Source organism: Myotis davidii, unplaced genomic scaffold (assembly GCF_000327345.1).
Source record: "Myotis davidii unplaced genomic scaffold, ASM32734v1 scaffold1893, whole genome shotgun sequence".
Classification (NCBI taxonomy): domain Eukaryota; kingdom Metazoa; phylum Chordata; class Mammalia; order Chiroptera; family Vespertilionidae; genus Myotis; species Myotis davidii.
Window position 1 is genome coordinate 35,890 of NW_006284243.1, and position 12,255 is coordinate 48,144.

At 42.0% G+C, this 12,255-nt stretch overlaps 1 long non-coding RNA gene across 2 annotated transcripts in view; it reads left to right on the plus strand.

Annotated features, from left to right (window-relative positions):
- The window catches only part of LOC107184235, an 8,657-nt gene extending 7,824 nt beyond the window's left edge, over nucleotides 1-833 (plus strand). For both annotated transcript variants that reach the window (XR_001515062.1, XR_001515063.1), the window contains exon 2: nucleotides 697-833. This is a non-coding gene — a long non-coding RNA (uncharacterized LOC107184235). The remainder of the gene's footprint in view (nucleotides 1-696) is intronic.
- Nucleotides 834-12,255: the final 11,422 nt, after the last annotated feature.

Sequence of the window (12,255 nt, forward strand, 5' to 3'; positions counted from 1 at the left end):
TACTCATTACCTACCCTCTACTTGGCCAAAGAGCAAAGATCCAAACTTAGGTGCCTGTCTTCAGAGCCAGTGCTCCTAACCACTCCCCTATGCCAACTCTCAGTGTGGCTTCCACCCTCTACTTCTGCACCAAGTAGCAATTGGAATTCAATTACTCCCCTAGGGTCAATTTATGTTTTGTTTTAAAATGAGTATTGCTCACTGCTTTACCACTTATGACCCCCCACCCTTCTGGCCCTTTACTCCCTTCTCTCGCCAGTTCAAGAACTGCTTTTTATGGCAAGTTCATCACTGGGGTCTATTGCTTCTGCCCAAGTAAATGTCTATGGATGGAGCCTTGGTTCAGGTTGGGAGGGGAAGCTGGGGGACAGTGGAGCAGTGCTTTGGTCTAGGAGGGAGGACACAGCACAATTGAATTTTAAAACTAGATAATTTGCCTTTCCTTCTACCCCAAAAGGCACTATTTGGAGGTGTGTCTGTAACAGGATAGTCACCAGCTCTTCTTGTGCCCTCTGTGTCCTGTTCGCTCACAGACTTGTATTCTAAAAGCCATTGAATTATGCACTTTCAATGGAGGAATTGGGTGGTATGTGAATTATATCTTAACAAAGCTGTTAAAACAATTTTCTAAATAAATAGGATGTTGGCTTGCACCTCCCTGCTTACCTTCCTTCTGACCTCTTTCCTTCTTCGCAGCTTCAGGGGCCCAGAATCCGCTCAGAAAGATGTTCACCATTGCTAAACCCCAAGCACTCCAACCGAAGTTACAACGTTGTTTTGACTCCAAGGCTTACAGCATTATGCCAAGGAAAATAAATGACTTTTTCCCACTATACCTTTAGCACCAATTTTCCTTAATAGGAAAATAATCTCACATTTTAATGTTAAAACAAATATATATATATTATGGAGTAGAAGGAAATAATTCACATACATGAGAAGGCAGTAGTCACATGCTGTTAGAAAGTTTCTTGCTTCTGGCTGCCTTCTTCCAGCTGAGGGGTTGGGTGGGGCACATGTCTCCTGCCCTATGAGAGAGAAGCTTAAGATGCCATGCTAACATCTAGGACTGTCAGGAGTCTCGGGCTGATCCAAGCTCTCATTAGCTAAGTGATATTTAGGAAGCCACATCTCATTTGAGGCCCCAGTTTCACACAAAAAGATGAGATAATGGAGCCAGGTGATGTCCAAGGTCAATGCCAGATCTCACAGTCCAGGGTTTGGTGTCATAATGAGACAAGTGAGATTCAGGGCTCATATGTCAGTGCCAAGATGCCCAGAGATACAAGAGGCAAAATATAAATTCCCTGCCTTTGAGGAACTTTTCATTGACTGGAGGGGACTGAAAAGAGAGCCATGTGTAAGACTTGACAAGATTGTGAAGTAAAGACAAGATTGTAAACCATCTGAAGAATGCAAGGGACAGGAAGCAGCTGAGAATAATGAATGAACAGATCTCTGGTCAGATCACCTGGCTTTGACTCACCTGTGGAACTAAAGAGACAGTCTGTCACTCTGCCAACCCCTGGGTCCTTTGGGCCAGTCGCCCTGACACAGAGACAGTCATTATTGACCTTGTGGATGGCCTCAAATCACAGAGTAAGAAACTCCTAGAGGAGAAATGGGATCTTAGCCATTATCCAATTCACCCCCCTCCATCTGCGTTTAGCCTTTGGGATGCTTGTCTCATGCTTCTAATATTTTTATATTATTATCCTTAACATTATCCCCAACCCTGAGTAATCCTAAAACTGGAAGAGGAATGCATATAATATCTTCCTCTTCATAGCCCAGGATTGAATATGGAATGATTTTAAGACAAGTCTCATGATCAGCTTGGAGTTGCACAAGATCTGCCAAGCAGTGACTTGTCAAAAATCATTGTCCTAAAAAAATTAAGTTCTTACCCTCATGCATTTTTCTATCTCATCCTTTCATTTCAGAGCCATTTCCACTCCCTAAGGCTATTTCTGAGCATCTCCACAGGTGTCTAATCACATGCCTTTGCATGTCATAAACGTCCATGAGTTAGAACTGATACTGAAAGGAAATAGAAAGGAAAAGTCACTGTGATCCCTCCCATTTAATTAACTTATTTTCATTTGTTCTGGGAGGATTTCCTTTCATTAATCTAGGAAAATTTCAGCCCTAGCCTCTCGGATTAATGCTTTCTGGAAACTCAACTGAAAATGTCTCTGGATAGGATCTTGGGAAAGGCCTTGTTGGATTATCTTAAGATATTAAATATTTCCTTTCCCCTCAAAGGTTTCTTCCAATTATCCTGCAGAAAGGAATGGTGATCCCTAATTAATTGTCCCCAACCGGGTTTTTCTTCCCCACTGGAAAAATGTGCCTATTTCACCACTAGATGGCGCTGGCACACAGGAAAGAATGGCTCTGATTTTAAAAAAAGATGTGAGCACAAACCGCCTATTAATAAGCCAGAGAATTCTTTTGTTTCTGGATGGGAAAGATCAGTTTTTGTCAAGCACACGTCAGAATAGTTTTCTGGAGCAGTAATAATCTAATGGTACTCCCTTACCCTAAATCAACCGAATGGTCAAGATTGAGGAATAAAGGTATTTATAATGAACTAAAACTTTTAGCATGCAGTGTCAAAAGACAAAAATGAGTGGCCAAGAGACTTCACTGGGTACTATCACCGAAGGTGATGCATTTTAGATTCTTACTCTGATATGGAATGGGTCTTTGCCAGTTAGTTAGATCATGCAGCTGTAAATTCAGGTAACTTCAAATTAGTTAGAAATTAAAATAGGAACTCCCCTACTTCCCCACAAACCATATTGTTTTAACACATTTAGATCTGTTTGAGGATTATTTTATATCATTTGACGAATAATTCACTGTTTGAACTGCAACCATTAACCGGGTTCTGATAAGCTAATACGTATCTAAATTAAGTTTTCGAATCTTTGGATTTGGAATGGAGCATACATGCCTCGGCCTTCCTTCTAGCGCCTCTGCCTGCCTTTTCGCAAGCATGGTAATTTCTTTCACATTCCCAAGGGCTCATGCAGGCTGTTTGAACTCCTGTAGTAGCACTCAGAAGCAGCTCATTATATTTCTAGGCAGTTCCAATAGGTAGAAAGTCCTTCCTTAGGTGGTAGCTCTTTATAACTTCCACTCACATATCCCCATTCTGCCTTTTTAAAAATATGATGTTCCTTAAATATGTCATGCTTTAGATCTTCTCAGGCTAAAATGCTATTTGTTTCTTCATCTATTTTTCATATAGCATGGTTTCTGGATCTATCTGGATAATATTTTCTGATTTGTCTTAAAATGTGTTCTGATCGCACTGCCAGCAAACTTAGCTATCTTGATTTCATTACTATGAGTCTATTAATAAAGCCAAAATTTTATGAACTCTCTTCATTATTTTCCCTTTGGAGCCTTTAGGTCAACTGAAACTCCCAGGTCATTCATATGGATGGGTATATCAGATCAGCCCAATCTTTGTACGTTTAATTAATTTTTAAAATTAAAATGCACGTGTTAAGCCCTAAGATATCATGTGGATTTAAGCTCATAGCTGTGTTCTGTCAAAATTACTTAGGATTGTTTAGTTCAGACTCTGGTGCCAGACATACCTCGATTTAGAATTTCGTTCCTCCCCTTATGACTTGTGTCATCTTGAGCAAATTACTTGATCTCTTAAAACATCCGTTTCCTCATCTCTAAAATTGAGAAAATAATACTGCCTGCCTTATAGGAAGGTACAATTTACATGTAATAATTTTGTGGGGAAAGTTTATTTAACACAATCCATAGCACATAGCAAGTAACCAGCATCTGTCATTATTATTAGTAGTAATAATATCCCCTCATATTAACTATCCTTCCTTCTCCACATCGAATGAAAATCTGATAAGCTTCTCCTTTAAGACACAAACAAAAATACTATTAGGGAGGGGTAAAAGAGAGCTCTCCGTGGTTCACCATCATAGTTGCTCTGCAGCTAATCAGCACTTTGTAGGTCTTGCTCTTGCCCCAGCCACGGTTGTACCCACTGGCTCTCAGCCAGTTCATGTCCTATCCACGAGGTGATTATGATACGTCTTGTCAAAAGCCATGCTGAAAGCAAGTATGGATTTGGTGCCTCTTCTTTTTACCAGTCTAATATCCCTATCAGGAAAGGGATAAATAAAGACATGTTTTGTTTTCTGAGATTCCGGGTTGGCTCTGAGTGATCTTTGCTTTTCTAAAGACTGACAGTCTACTTAACAATCTGTTCAGTTGATGGGTTAAAGTGGTGAAATTGTGGGTTATTTCCCCCCTCGTTTCTATTATTATAATAATGTTTGTGGAGTAAATAGCTTTTTAAAATTCTGTTCTAGAATTCTGCCAGGGATAATTGTCAAGCTGACTGGCTTATAGTTTTTATAATATGCCCCTTTCCCCCTTCATGAGAATCAGGACAACTTTGTTCTTCTCTTGTCTGCCAACAGTTCTTCTATTCTCCATGCTTGTTCAGAAATTATTGACAATGGTTCTGGGACTTCTTTGCGCAACCTGGGATGTGATTTGTCTAAGTCTGAATATTTGAATTTATTAAGGGGGTAGGGAGAAGGACACCACACTCGTTTCTAGCTCTGGCTTTGCCATTTACTATCTTAGTGAGCATGAGCATGTTTTTATTTTATTTTAGCTTAAATTTCCCCTTCTGTGAAATAAGGCATTTGGACCGGATGAAGTTGAAGGTCCTTTCAAGGTCTGATGTCTATGTTTCAAGTAATCTAACATTTTCTTACTAACATTTTTCATTTATCTTGGCTTTCAGTTTCCTCTCAATAAAATTTGTTCTACCCTTTTAAAATTTTGAAGATATGTTTTGGTTTAGAATCCAAACACTTTGACAGATACAGGTACATACCTTCTCTCCCTTCAAAGGGACCTAGTCGCTCTCCCATGTGTATTTTGCTCTGTCCTTTTGCTGAGGTCCCTGCTCTAGGTGGAATGTCATCCTAGCCACCGCTCAGTCAGATTGCGATTCTTTTGCACTCCCAGACACTTTGTGCTCCTTTCTCTAAATTTCTGATGCATTCAGTGCAGATCATCTGACACTTAATCATCGTAATCCCTGTGGTATTGGGTGTGTTCTTGCATTGTATTGTTATTGATTTACACTTCTAGGGACCTCCCTCCTGCCCTCTTCCCCTCCCCTTGTTGAGCACTGTCTGTCCAGCGGATCTCAATAAACTCTGGTCGGATGTTAAATGAATTCTAAGCCATTATCAGCTCAGAACATTGAGGTAATTGTCTAATCCATGCAAGTTTGTTTTTTTTCTTTGGAGTCATAAAAAGATGAGCGCAGGCAGCTTAATACTAGAAAGCACTTGTTGTTTTTTTAATTATGGTTTAATTAAAAAAAATCAGTGTCTATATGAATAAGACTGAATCTTTTTTTTAAAATGTCTTAGAAGTAACAATGTGGCTATGAAATAGCAGTCTGCTCTATGATTAATGAAAATCATTCTTCCATTTACCCTATCAGGGGATTTGTTTTTATTGATTATTTTTATAGAAAGCATTTCATTTTAAGACAAATAAATTTGAGAATATAATTGATAATGAAGTCAAAACTATCTCACTTTTCTCCCTGTGCTAGCACAGATATGAGATGTGAGACCCCAGATTCAAGATCTGTGACTTAGAGGGCAAGATCATTGTAGATGAATTGAAGCAAGAAGTTACCAGTACCAACAACAAGGCAGAGCCACCCAGTGTGCCTCTCTGGCCTGGTCTGCTGATGGCCAGACTCTCCTTGCCCGGTACATAGACAACCTGATGACAGTGTGGCAGGTGACCATCAGCACCTGCTAGAAATTACAGCAGAGCTTTAGAAACAAAACACTGATCTTCTGACTTGTAAACAGGAAAAAAAAATTGAGAGGTGAGGAAAATTGCCAAATGCACAACATTACTAATTGGTTCGGGATCAAGTGTGACTCACGAAGCCTATCACATGCTAATTTAACCTTTCCTGTATTGGCCAACACCTCCTAAAGCTTTGGGTTGGAGGCCAGGTTTATATATTACCTAATAAGTGGCATAGTTACATTTCTTCATAATGGAGAAACTACTTTTGTTTGTCCTGCACCCTAGCAGGTAAGCACAAGCCAACAGGGGTTGTATAAATATGTTAGCACATGGAAAGGGAGAGTTGGCCTTTCCCCCCAACGTTTGTGAAACATTTGTTCATAGTAAGTTATAAGTTATAATGAGTAATCTTAACAGAATAGTTCGGAATCACACCACTGCCATGAAAGTACTATAGGCGTGAGAAAAGTCTTATGATGAGCTTGTAGCAGAAGAAAAATAAAGTCTTCCCCCAAATGAGCTACTCGTAAGCTCACAAAGCATGCCAGAAATGAGCCCAGGTAAGGAGGCATTCGTGCATGCAAACATGCACTGAGGATCTCTATGAACCAGACCCTTTTCTGGGCATAGGCGTTTGGAAGGTGGAGACAGAAAAGATACATAGACTTTGGTCACAAGAAGTTCACGGTCTTGGAGGAGAGACCACCCAATAAACAGATGACAACAGTGGTATGAGAAGTACTATAACATTGATTTGTGTGTCCACTGTGGCCAGGGGCCTAGGAGAATGAGAAGGAAGTGATTGTCTTTGTTCCTGCACAGCCCTTGAAAACACTCACCCCTAACCCTGCTGAAACTTCCCACACATGAGAGAAGAGGCTCACTAACTTCTCCAGCGATCACTGCCAATGCCTTGGAGTGGTCTTCGATCACCAGGAAAAAACCGTGAACCAAGAGGCCGAATCACACACTGTTATTATGAAGGTTGCAAACTAGCAAATCTCTTCCAGGCGTCCAAGGCAGTGTTTATGGAACTCCTTCACAGCCCTGATTGGGCTGATAAGCACACATTTGCCAGGCAGATATAAGTAAAGACAGTGCTTTTAGTAAGCTCATAATAAATGGGAGTGTTTATAACCATTAAGCATAATGATAACACTGGAACTCCCTACAGGAAAGCAAAAGTAGAAGCGTGTAAAGAAACAGCCCGGCTACACGCATTGCTGGCGTGAGAACATAAACTCCTGCACCCCAGTCCTTTGAACTAACAGTCATCCAGAAATTGCACCACCTAAGCGCACTATCTAACCTTGTTATTTCGAGTCAAGGAAGTATTTTCCTTGGGAAATCCTATGCCTGTGAAGCCAACCTTATCCTTCACATGCCTGAATGCCTGACCCCCAACCTCACTGCCCCCAGCCTTCATCCGGTAGTAAACTCCCAGCCAGCCCTTTGCCAGGACAACTTCTCCCCTCTTCAGACCTGGTCTCTCTCTGATGAGAGGGAAGGGTTGCGGGGGAACCTTCTTTCCTCCCCACTCCCCTGCTGAAACCCTCAGTGAGAAGGGAGAGAGCACCCCCTCCTTCTACCTGAGAAAATGGAGGCCTAGGGAGTCTAGTCACTTGTCTAAGGTCACACTTCAAATAAGGGCCCCTGCAAACCTGGAGCAGGAAGTGTGATCTGGGGCTATCTGTGAGCCTCTGAGCTGTCCACACATCCTGCCTCCCACCAACAAGAGGCGGGGTCTCCATTTCCATCTCTGCTTCCTCCCACCCACAAAGGTTCTCAATGCGCTAAGGAATGAAGAGGTGGTCCAAGTTCTGTTGGTACTGGGGCATCATTGGCCCAGGAGAAAAAGGGATGGGGTGGAAGATTTCCCAAAGATCTTCCTACTGGGAAACCCCTTACCACAATGAAGGGAGATGGGGTAGGTCAAGGTTAGGCAGGCATGTGAAAAAAAATACTCATCAAATACCGTCAGAGGATTCCAACAGGGTAGAAATATGTGTTCTGTGGAGCAGATTGGGAATGGGACCCCAGATCTGTCCTTTACCAGCTCCTGGACTTGGACCCATGAAAATCTTCAAGCTTCCCTTTCTGCATCTATAAAATGGGAACAGTAAAGACTTTCCTCATCAATTTGTTTTGAAGGTTAAGTCTGATAATACATATCAAGCATGTGGCCCAGTGACCTGCATATTTCAAGTACTCAATAATATCTGCTTTATTATATGAAAATGACGCCCTAACCATTTTGGCTCAGTGGATAGAGCATCAGCCTGTGGACTCAAGGGACCCGGGTTCGATTCCAGTCAAGGGCATGTACCGTGGTTGCGGGCACATCCCCAGTAGGGGGCGTGCAAGAGGCAGCTGATCGATGTTTCTCTCAGATGTTTCTAACTCTCTATCCCTCTCCCTTCCTCTCTGTAAAAAATCAATAAAATATATTTTAAAAAAAGAAAATGACTTTGCCTTAAGTGGAGAGGTGGTTTCTTTAAACTTTAATTTCTGCACTTGAATATATTTATTAATAAAATTTTAATGTATTAATAAAGACATGTATCTTTGTAATATAAAAAAAAACCTAGAAGGTTTTCCAGAGTAAAAATTTTCACTGGTGCTTTCTCTCTGAAGGCTTAATGAGACCTTTTCTAAGAGCACAGGAGGAATAAATAGTAGGAGAGGAGGCATGAATCTATTCTCTTCACCTGTGGCTAAAGTTTTGGGCTCTGAGTGTCCATGAAGGCCTTTGCAGGATGCCACTAGGAGCATGAGTTAGGATCCAAAGTGTGATGCTTTGTTATTCCCCAAACATGCAGGTTCCAGCCCCGAGTCTTCTCCTCCAAGAGGAAACTCTTGGACTTCTCATGTTGAGTAGAACCTTCTTAGAACACTATGCAGAGACACACATTTATATCCAAACTTGGAGGCATGTGGAAAAGTAAATAAGAAAGGGAATGAGGAAAGCAGCATCTACATGTCCTGCTTCACATTCTCTCCTCCCAGCTTTGGGAGCTCCACCCAGACAGACCTGGGGGATTTTTAGGACACCATGCATCTCACTTTCCATTTCCTTATTGTATATAATCTTGCCAAGGAGGCTATGGGACAAGTGAAAGGTCTTGAAATGTCCTTCCACCACCCCCTGGAGCCTCCAGGTACGCTACAAGGAAGCGTAGCCTGTGAGCCACACCACAGCCCCTGCCTCTCTGGGCTCTTGCCCTCTGCATGGCCCCTCTTCTGATGTCATCCTAGAACTCCCTTAAATGTTTTGCTTGGTCCTTAGAGGTATTATATGGTTTTTCACTTCTTTAATCACACCTTAAGCCCCTGCAACTGGGTATCTGCCCAACTTCTTCTATTGTAACTGTTCCCTAGAAAGCCAGTGACCTTCTTAAATCTGGCGACTTTACTAAGCCATCACTCCCCCACCCCCGTGGCCTTCATGAAGCTGGTGATCTAGCTGATGGTTCCTTTCTTCAGGAAATACTCTCCAGTGCATGCTCAGTTGTCTTTACTTCTTTGGGCAAGAAAGTAGATATGAACTGACAATTGAAGCAATGATCTTTTTCTGTCTTTGCTGCCTCCCCAACCAACAACACATATGCACACATGCTCCTAGGGTGTCCTGCGGAACCACTCCCTGACCTGTGCCTCTCTCTCTCTCTCTCTCTCTCTCTCAGTGAATTAATCCAATCTTATGTTTTTTTTGGCACTGGCTGTGATGACAACTCCCACAGGCTTTATTTCTAATTGAGGCTCTCAGGTCTACTCTGTCTCATTGTTTAAAAGGTGCCTTGCCCTAGCTGGTTTGGCTCAGTGGATAGAGCATGGGCCTACAGACTGAAGGATCCCAGGTTCAATTCTGTCAAGGGCACATGCCTGGGTTTGGGGCTCATTCTCCAGAAGGGGGCATGCAGGAGGCAGATGATTAATGATTCTCTCTCATCATTGATGTTTCTATCTCCCTCTCCCTTCCTCTCTGAAATAAAAATATAAAAAATAAAAATAAAAGGTGCCTCCACTTGGTGCCCTCTCAGATTCAATTACTAGAACTACCCAAATCTACCCCTTACCAACCTCTCAATGGGCCTTTGGACCTGTGTCTCTGAGTTTTCTCTTTCTTGCCCACTCCATTTTTAGCTAGCTGATGAGATCTGCTACAATTATAAGTTTCTGTCACTCCATGTGCCACCTACCTCACCTTCATACCATTACCATGGATGAGCTGGCCCAGCTCCTTACAAATGCCACTGTCTCTACATATTCACTAGATCCCATCTGTCAAATTCACTTAGACATCCTCACCTCTCTATTGAGGCAAGAAGAGAGAGAGAGAGATAGAGAGAGAGAGAGAGAGAGAGAGAGAGAGAGAGAGAGAGAGCCTCTTCTAACCTCACTTCCTCCTCCAGCTACCATCCCATTTCTCCTCTTCTCTACACAGCAAAACTCTTTTGAATAGTTTATTCTCACAGTCTCCAGTCTCTCTTTGCCACATTCCCTAGTTAGGATTTCATAGCACCCTGTCCTCCCATTCCCTCCACTACTGCTAAGATGTTCTTATCAAGGTCACCAGAGACCTCTTCATTGTTACAGCCTATGGCCATTCCTAAATCTTCATCATGCTGGCCCCTCAGCAGCATCGGACAGACTGGATCACCTCATTCTTTAATTTACTTCCTTCACTTGGCTTCTTTGCATTTTCCTTCTTTCTTCCTGGACACTTCTCAGTTTCCTTTGCTGATTTTATCTTATTCCCCACTTCTTAAAGTTAGGATGCCCAGGGCCTAGTCCTGGCACCTCTCCTCGTTTCTAAACACCATCTCTTCCTTGGTGACTCATCCAGTCTATGGTTTTAAGTATAATCAATACACTTATGATGCCTCACTGATAATAACATGTGTACATACCAATTGCCTATTCACAATCTCTGGTATCCTTATAGTAACAGTGTTTAATAAGCATCTGAATATATCCAAGACAATTCCTAGTCTTGATACCAAAACCCATTCTTCCCACACAGCCTTCCCAACATCAGTTAATGGCATTCTTCTGGTTGTTCAGGGTAGAATCTTACAGTCCTACCTTTCCCTCTCCCCTCATACTCTATTTTGATCCTTCTGCAAATCCTGTTCTCTTTACCTTCAAAATATGTACACAATATAACCACATTTCACCATTTCCAAGGCCACCTCCTTAGTCCACCACCATGTAATAGTCGCCTAACTGGTCTCCCTGCTTCTATCCTTGCTGCCTATAGTCTGTTCTCAACAGAGCTCTCAGGGTGATCCTGTTAAGTGCAAGTCTGATCATGTCACTTCCCTGCCTCCCATGACAATCAGAGCAAAAATCAAAGTGCTTACAATGGCCTGCATGTCCCTCCATGGTCTAGGGCTCCATTGCCTGTCCCACCCCCATTTCCAACTTCTCTCTCCCTTGCCTACACCACTGCAGCCATGCTGGCCTTTGCTCCAGCTCAGACATGCTAAACATGGTGCCACCTCAAGGTCTGCACTTGCTCTTCCCTCTGCCTGAATGCTCTTCCCTAAATATCTACATGGCTTACTTCCTCACTTCCTTCAGGTCTGTAAATATCACCTTCCCAGTGAAGAGGCTTCAACTACTCTATTTAAATATCCTTTTCTAGTCTCAAAGCTCCTTAACAGGGATTACCTGGCTTGACACATTTTTTACCATAGCCTTATCACCACCAAAATCTCAATCTCTCTCTCTCTCTCTCTCTCTATATATATATATCTCTTTCATCAATCAAATAAAAACAGGTGGAAAAACCTCCAAAGAAATGTTGCCTGGGGTGTGACATTTTAGACAAGAATAATTTCCTGTGCCCAGAACTAAGCCAGTTGTTACAGTGTTTTGAAGGTTTGGTCTCAGTTTTTTCAAAGGAAAATTGGAGAAAGTTCAGAGAAGAGTAACAAGTAATTAAATGGAAAGTATGACCTGTGAGAATCAAATTAGGTTTATTTAGAACGAAGGAGAAAAAGTTAAGAGATGGATTCCTTACTAACCTTCAGTGTGTGGCCAGCGCCACTCTATAAAACTAGGCAAACCCTGACTGGTGTGGATCAGTGGTTGAGCGTCGATCTATGAACCAGGAGGTCATGGTTCAATTCCCAGTCAGGGCACATGCTGGGGTTGTAGGCTTGATCTCCTGTTTGGGGCATGCAGGAAGCAACAGATCAATGATTCTCTCTCATCACTGATGTTTCTCTCTCCCCCTTCCTCTTTGAAACTAATAAAAATACATTAAAATAGGTATAAATATATACCTATATATTTACCTAGCCATACAAAATTAAAATGGCTACAAAAAAGTACCTCTCAATAATAACCCTAAATGTAAATGGATTAAATGCTCCAATCAAAAGATGTAGGGTAGCTGAATGGATATGA